The following is a 7213-nucleotide window of genomic DNA, read 5'->3' on the forward strand; positions in this document are numbered from 1 at the left end:
TCCGGTATTCTCCTTTAAAGCAGATCTGCCGTGAAAACCCCAACTCTATTTCTGCCTAAGCAGTAGGCCTAGTTTAAGTTCCCTTTTTGGATGCTTTATAGTAATGGTGTGAACTCTAAATGCAATACCATTAAGTTTAAAATCAACAACGTAGCAGCATAGATAACACTAAAAACTGATTAAAAAGAAACAGCCACACAGCCACAAGGCACATCCTGTCAACACGCACTCAGGGAAAACCCAGGGTGTCGTTTCTTGGTCGTGGTGTTTTGCCTCTGTTCCACTACTCCAGCACGTATACACGCTCTTGGCAGGGCTCTGGCACTGCGGTCCCACTTGCGTTTCTTGACGATACGCACAGACACACAAACACAACCAGCCCTACCCAACGTTAACCAGGAAATGCGGAGGACCCAGGCAGTCTAACCTATGCCAGCACCCATAGCCGTGGGAACTACCTCTGACCAGGGGGGGAAACCCCCCCCCCCACCCCTGGTCAGAAGTAGTTCCCCCCCAAATAGGCTATACATATATACCGTTTCCTTTTCATGTGAGAGATTCATGCATTATTCTGTACACTTCAGTTACATTTGATTCACTATTTTGTGTAATTACTTATTACTTAAGTAATGATATTGCTACTTTTAGTACACTTGATATGATCTACTGGACACATTTAAACAGGAAATTGATGATCAAATAGACAGCTTGTGTAACAGAGTTATACTTCTCTCTTTTATCTGTTTGTAATCAGTTTCCTCCCACAGAATGAAAAACTGCCATTAAAGATAGCATCATAATCCTGTGCAGTACACAGACATGAATATAGACGTCACACATTTCATCAGACCTTCATAGAGATAAGAGCTCCTCAGCATTCACTGATCACAGTTTGAAGAAGACACTTCTCTGGCGTACATCACTTCAACACATTGAAACAGACCTATTCTTCTTTTTTATTTATCTGACAGTTTAAGGTAATGATTGCTATGGGAATATAGAGCTATCAACACTTATCATAACATACAGTAAGTATATCAGCCTACTTCCCCTTTAATTAAGGGTTATAAGTGTCAATGTGTGAAATGATTCATCAACTGTATTTAGGACATTATAAATGCTTATGGAGTCTTACTGAGCCATACAGTATGGAGGATGACATTCAGACAATTAAGAAATGGTGTGATAAAACAAAGCACGCACCTTTGTTTTGTTCTTTTTAGGACGATGGAGATTATGATCACAACTGCTGTTTATCACAATGAAACCATGGATATGTCTGGTGGAAACGGCTCTTTCTGGGAGGATGAACTCTATAAATCCCTCAAGATCGTGTCCCTCGTCATTTACAGCCTGGTCTTTGTGCTCGGCATTTTGGGAAACGGTGTTGTCATCTGGGTGACGGGCTTCAAAATTAAGAAAACCATCAACACTGTTTGGTATCTCAACCTCGCCGTGGCCGACTTCCTCGTTGCAGCGTTCCTGCCCCTGAGCATCACACAAACAGCTCTGGACTTCCACTGGCCTTTTGGTAAATTCATGTGCAAACTGAACTTTATCATTCTCCTCACGAACATGTTTGCCAGCGTCTACATTCTGATGGTCATCAGTGTTGACAGATGTGTATGTGTGGTGTGGCCAGTGTGGGCCCGGAACCACCGCAGTGTTAGAAAGGCATCTTGTGTGAGTCTGAGTGTGTGGGTTCTGGCCTTAGTTTTCAGCTCCCCTTACTTCATCTTTAAGACCACGCAACCCTCCTTCCGTGATAAGGACATCATTGAGTGCTACGACAACTATGCACTCACCGATGACTACAGTTCACCCGCAGCGATGCGATTGTGGAGGTTTAGACTTGCGGCCCTTATCATCACTCGCTTCCTCATGGGATTCGTGGTCCCTTTCACCGTCATCGTCTCCTGCTATTCTGTCATCATCTACCGGCTCAGAAGGAATCGCTCGCTGGCCAGACACTCAGGTCGCCCCTTCAAAATCATAGCAGCTGTTATCACCGCTTTTTTCATGTGCTGGGCCCCCTTTCACATCATGGAACAAATTCTGTTGGTGAATCTGGATATGCTGGATAATGTGGTCTACCCGTTTGGTTGCATAACTTGCATTTGGTTACCCGTAGCTGTCAGCCTGGCATTTATCAACAGCTGCCTGAACCCGCTGTTGTACGTGTTCATGGGTCAGGATTTCAAGGATGTATTCCGCACGTCTATCCTGAAAGTGTTGGAGAAAGCCTTCACTGAGTGAAGAGCTGCCTCAAACCAACACTTCCACAAATCCAGGGACCACCAATCAAGAGACTGCCTTGTCTGAGGCACAGGTATAGAATAGAATCAAAAGTGTATTTTCCCTGGATTCCTGGGATAATGAAGCAACTGCCCATAGGTCGCTCATTTCTGCCTAACTAGATTTTTCTTCAAAAACTTTTCGCTAGCCTACAGATTTTGTCCAAAATTCATAAAAATCGCTAAAATAATCACGATCACATTGTCCGATCTAGCCCAAATTGTAATCTCACAATTGAGGGACCTCTCTGAACAACACAGAACAATTTCACTTAACCCACAGGATGTCACTGTTTATCGCAAAAACATGATTTTCTTGCTCATATTATGTACACATTACAATGTGGACAATAGAAAATATTTCACATGATATTATAATATAGACACAATGGCCATGTCACAAAATGGGTAGGCTACTTTGACATCCCAATGCTTTAAGAACATGTATCATTGAACATGCAGTAAGAGATTCAAAAATAGAATGAAAACGGTTTTGTTGGAGCTTGTATGAAGAAAATAATTTCAGCCACTTCTGTACACCTGTAAACCTGTGATGTGACAATAAAGATGATTCTGATTGGCTGTTATCATGATCAATCACTTATTAACATGAACATTAATTTTGGAATATAATAGTGTTTTCTTCCTTAAAAAAAGTTTATTCTTTTCAACCCCACTCCTCCCTAAAATGAGTTTGAGTACTTAAAAAAGCGTTATATCGATCTAAGATTTTATAATAATAATGACAAGAATAATAACTATTATTATTATTATTATGATTACATATTCATCTGACACCTGGTGAATGTGATCCTGTTCTATTACAGGTTGGGTTTACTTCACTGGTTCTCAACTTAGGGTCCGGGGACCACCATGGGTCCTAATGGACCCTTATGGGACTGTAATTCTGAGAGTGTACACTCTCACTCTCAGAGTAAAATTTACACTTAGTATTTTACAGCGTCTATTGGGGTCCCAGCATCCACATTCTACGGGGAACATTAGCCAGAAATAGATCTACAAGCTCACAATGCAAAACGTTGTACATCTGTCAATTTTGACAACTCAGGTCCAGTTTACCAAGTCTAGAGGGTTATTGACCACCTGCATCATAGGATATGTATATGAGCTGTTTGAACTTGAAAGATGTGTGTCATTGATTGGTTCCCAAAACATTAAGGAACAAAGTGTGTCCCTTATCAGTTCAATAAGAGACAAGTCTTTTAGTTTCCAAATAAGGGCCGATTCCATATTTCAAGGGACGGTTGGCAATCCTATCGCCCAGCTTATTCTTCTGTGTGAAATGTGTGTGTGTGTGTGTGTGTGTGTGTGTGTGTGTGTGTGTGTGTGTGTGTGTGTGTGTGTGTGTGTGTGTGTGTGTGTGTGTGTGTGTGTGTGTGTGTGTGTGTGTGTGTGTGTGCGCTTACGTATGTGTGTGCTTACGTATGTGTGTGCTTACGTATGTGTGTGCCTGCGTGCGTGCATGTGAGACACCAAACATTATTATATCAAGCATTTATCTTTGAGGTGTCTGAGACGGTCTATTTAATATGAAGACAATAAAGTCATTAGCCTACATGTATGGAATCGGATCACTGCCAATACTCCTAACTTCAAATAAAGGTTTCAGAACCTTGAAAACCTTTTTTGCAAGACTGAAAACTCGTTTCGAATCTCTGAAAAAATATTTGAATCTCTGAAAAAAGTGTTGAATCTCTGAAAAAAGTGTTGATAGGCCGAAATTTTTTTTTAAATCTCTGAAAACATATTTTACAGTGTTTCGCCAACACATTTTCAGAGTTTCAAATTTGTCACAAACACACTTTCAGAATATGCATTTTGGCACTGTTCTACCTGGGTATTATTTTGTTTTCCATGTTTGAAACCTTGTAAACTCCTGACTTAAAATAAAGGGTTCAAAAGGTTTGAAAGGTTTGAAAACTCGTTTTGAATCTTTGAAAAAAGTGTTGATAGGCTGAAAGTGTTTCTCAAATCTCTGTAAACACATTTTACAGTGTTTCGTCAACACATTTTCAGAGTTTCAAATTGGTCACAAACACACTTTCAGAATATACATTTTGGCACTGTTCTCCTTGGGTATTATTTTTGTTTTCCATGTTTGAAACCTTGTAAATGGGGATCGTTTTTGAAACTAGCAACTTTATTGTTGAAAGACTGGAAAAAAAATTCAATGGTTAAACTTTATTTTGAAACTGTGATTCAGCGTCACACACACAGCAGCACACTCTCCTCAAATCTCTGAACACACACGCGCGCGCGCACACGCACGCAGCAGCAGCAGAGGCAGAGCCTCAGAGGCATGCAGGTGCTGAAACTCTGAAACATTCCACTCGAAACCTCGCAGGGAGGCGGGGGGGGGAGCGGAGGCGGGACCAGAGGCGGGCCGTTTGACGTCCATTCCAATCACATTTTGTATTTACTGGGCTGGGTGGGACCAACAGCGGTCGGCCAATGACTGACGCTCATAGGGGATTGTCAGACTGCTCAGCCAATGAAAACCCACAAGATAGCCTACACGTCGCTATTCAAGGATTATTATAATAATAATAATATTATCATTATTCATTGCGCACTGGTCCAATACAATACAAACCAATGCGCTGTCGCGCATATCTAAACACACCCACAGCCTGGCACACAACATTCTATCTTCTAATTCTCCAGGAATGTCTGTGATTATAATTGTCCTATTATCAGCAGATGTGAGAGTGTCAATTCCTTGTGTCAAGGTAGGAGTGGGGGGGGTTTAGGAATGTGGATTACAGTAAAATTGTAATGACAAATTCCAAGATGAACTCTGCAGCCGCACTGAGGCGCTCCAAGCCGTCAGATATTCCCCGAATGTGTTGGTACCTGGATTGCCTTTCAATAAAACCATATTGGGCATATGTATCACCTACCTGTTACTGATTTGAGAGAATTTTATATTATGTTCATTATTTCCTGTGTAACCATGAATAAAACTGAAGTGTGTCATTTGGAGCGAATGGCATTGCGTGGCACAAATTGTCTTCTTTGAATAGACTATCATCTTATGTAAATGCAATTGACACAAGGAATTGACACTCTCACATCTGCTGATAATAGGACAATTATAATCACAGACATTCCTGGAGAATTAGCAGATAGAATGTTGTGTGCCAGGCTGTGGGTGTGTTTAGATATGCGCGACAGCGCATTGGTTTGTATTGTATTGGACCAGTGCGCAATGAATAATGATAATATTATTATTATTATAATAATCCTTGAATAGCGACGTGTAGGCTATCTTGTGGGTTTTCATTGGCTGAGCAGTCTGACAATCCCCTATGAGCGTCAGTCATTGGCCGACCGCTGTTGGTCCCACCCAGCCCAGTAAATACAAAATGTGATTGGAATGGACGTCAAACGGCCCCGCCTCTGGTCCCGCCTCCGCTCCCCCCGCCTCCCTGCGAGGTTTCGAGTAGAATGTTTCAGAGTTTCAGCACCTGCATGCCTCTGAGGCTCTGCCTCTGCTGCTGCTGCGTGCGTGTGCGCCCGTGTGTGTTCAGAGATTTGAGGAGAGTGTGCTGCTGTGTGTGTGAGACGCTGAATCACAGTTTCAAAATAAAGTTTAACCATTGAATATTTTTTCCAGTCTTTCAACAATAAAGTTGCTAGTTTCAAAAACGATCCCCATTTACAAGGTTTCAAACATGGAAAACAAAAATAATACCCAAGGAGAACAGTGCCAAAATGCATAGTCTGAAAGTGTGTTTGTGACCAATTTGAAACTCTGAAAATGTGTTGACGAAACACTGTAAAATGTGTTTACAGAGATTTGAGAAACACTTTCAGCCTATCAACACTTTTTTCAAAGATTCAAAACGAGTTTTCAAACCTTTCAAACCTTTTGAACCCTTTATTCTAAGTCAGGAGTTTACAAGGTTTCAAACATGGAAAACAAAATAATACCCAGGTAGAACAGTGCCAAAATGCATATTCTGAAAGTGTGTTTGTGACAAATTTGAAACTCTGAAAATGTGTTGGCGAAACACTGTAAAATATGTTTTCAGAGATTTGAATTTTTTTTCCGGCCTATCAACACTTTTTTTCCAGAGATTCAACACTTTTTTCAGAGATTCAACACTTTTTTCAGAGATTCAAATATTTTTTCAGAGATTCGAAACGAGTTTTCAGTCTTACAAAAAAGGTTTTCAAGGTTCTGAAACCTTTATTTGAAGTTAGGAGTATTGGCAGTGATCCGATTCCATAGAGGTGTCCCCGCACGCGTGCGTATGTCAGAAGTGTCGGCAGTGTCCGCCGGTGCCGGTCCAGTGTCCACCGTTGTCTGAAAACTGCACTTTTCTGACCTCTGACCTCACTGGACGGTCCGCCACACTTTTCTTTACACCTCTCGGGCTTATCCGAGAGTGTGGCGTTGTAGGGGAGGTGTCCCCGCACGCGTGCGTATGTCAGAAGTGTCGGCAGTGTCCGCCGGCGCCGGTCCAGTGTCCACCGTTGTCTGAAAACTGCACTTTTCTGACCTCTGACCTCACTGGACGGTCCGCCACACTTTTCTTTACACCTCTCGGGCTTATCCGAGAGTGTGGCGTTGTAGGGGAGGTGTCCCCGCACGCGTGCGTATGTCAGAAGTGTCGGCAGTGTCCACCGGTGCCTGTCCAGTGTCCACTGTTGTCTGAAAACTGCACTTTTCTGACCTCTGACCTCACTGGACGGTCCGCCACACTTTTCTTTACACCTCTCGGGCTTATCCGAGAGTCTGGCGTTGTAGGGGAGGTGTCCCCGCACGCGTGCGTATGTCAGAAGTGTCGGCAGTGTCCGCCGGCGCCGGTCCAGTGTCCACCGTTGTCTGAAAACTGCACTTTTCTGACCTCTGACCTCACTGGACGGTCCGCCACACTTTTCTTTTCACCTCT

At 42.6% G+C, this 7213-nt stretch overlaps 1 pseudogene across 1 annotated transcript; it reads left to right on the plus strand.

Annotated features, from left to right (window-relative positions):
• Positions 1 to 1269: 1269 nt before the first annotated feature.
• LOC308095704 (chemerin-like receptor 1) lies at positions 1270 to 2335 on the plus strand (annotated as a pseudogene). The gene has a single exon. The product of its transcript is annotated as a chemerin-like receptor 1 (transcript).
• Positions 2336 to 7213: the final 4878 nt, after the last annotated feature.

The sequence above is a fragment of the Gymnoscopelus braueri genome (assembly GCF_963280865.1).
Source record: "Gymnoscopelus braueri genome assembly, chromosome: 11".
Classification (NCBI taxonomy): domain Eukaryota; kingdom Metazoa; phylum Chordata; class Actinopteri; order Myctophiformes; family Myctophidae; genus Gymnoscopelus; species Gymnoscopelus braueri.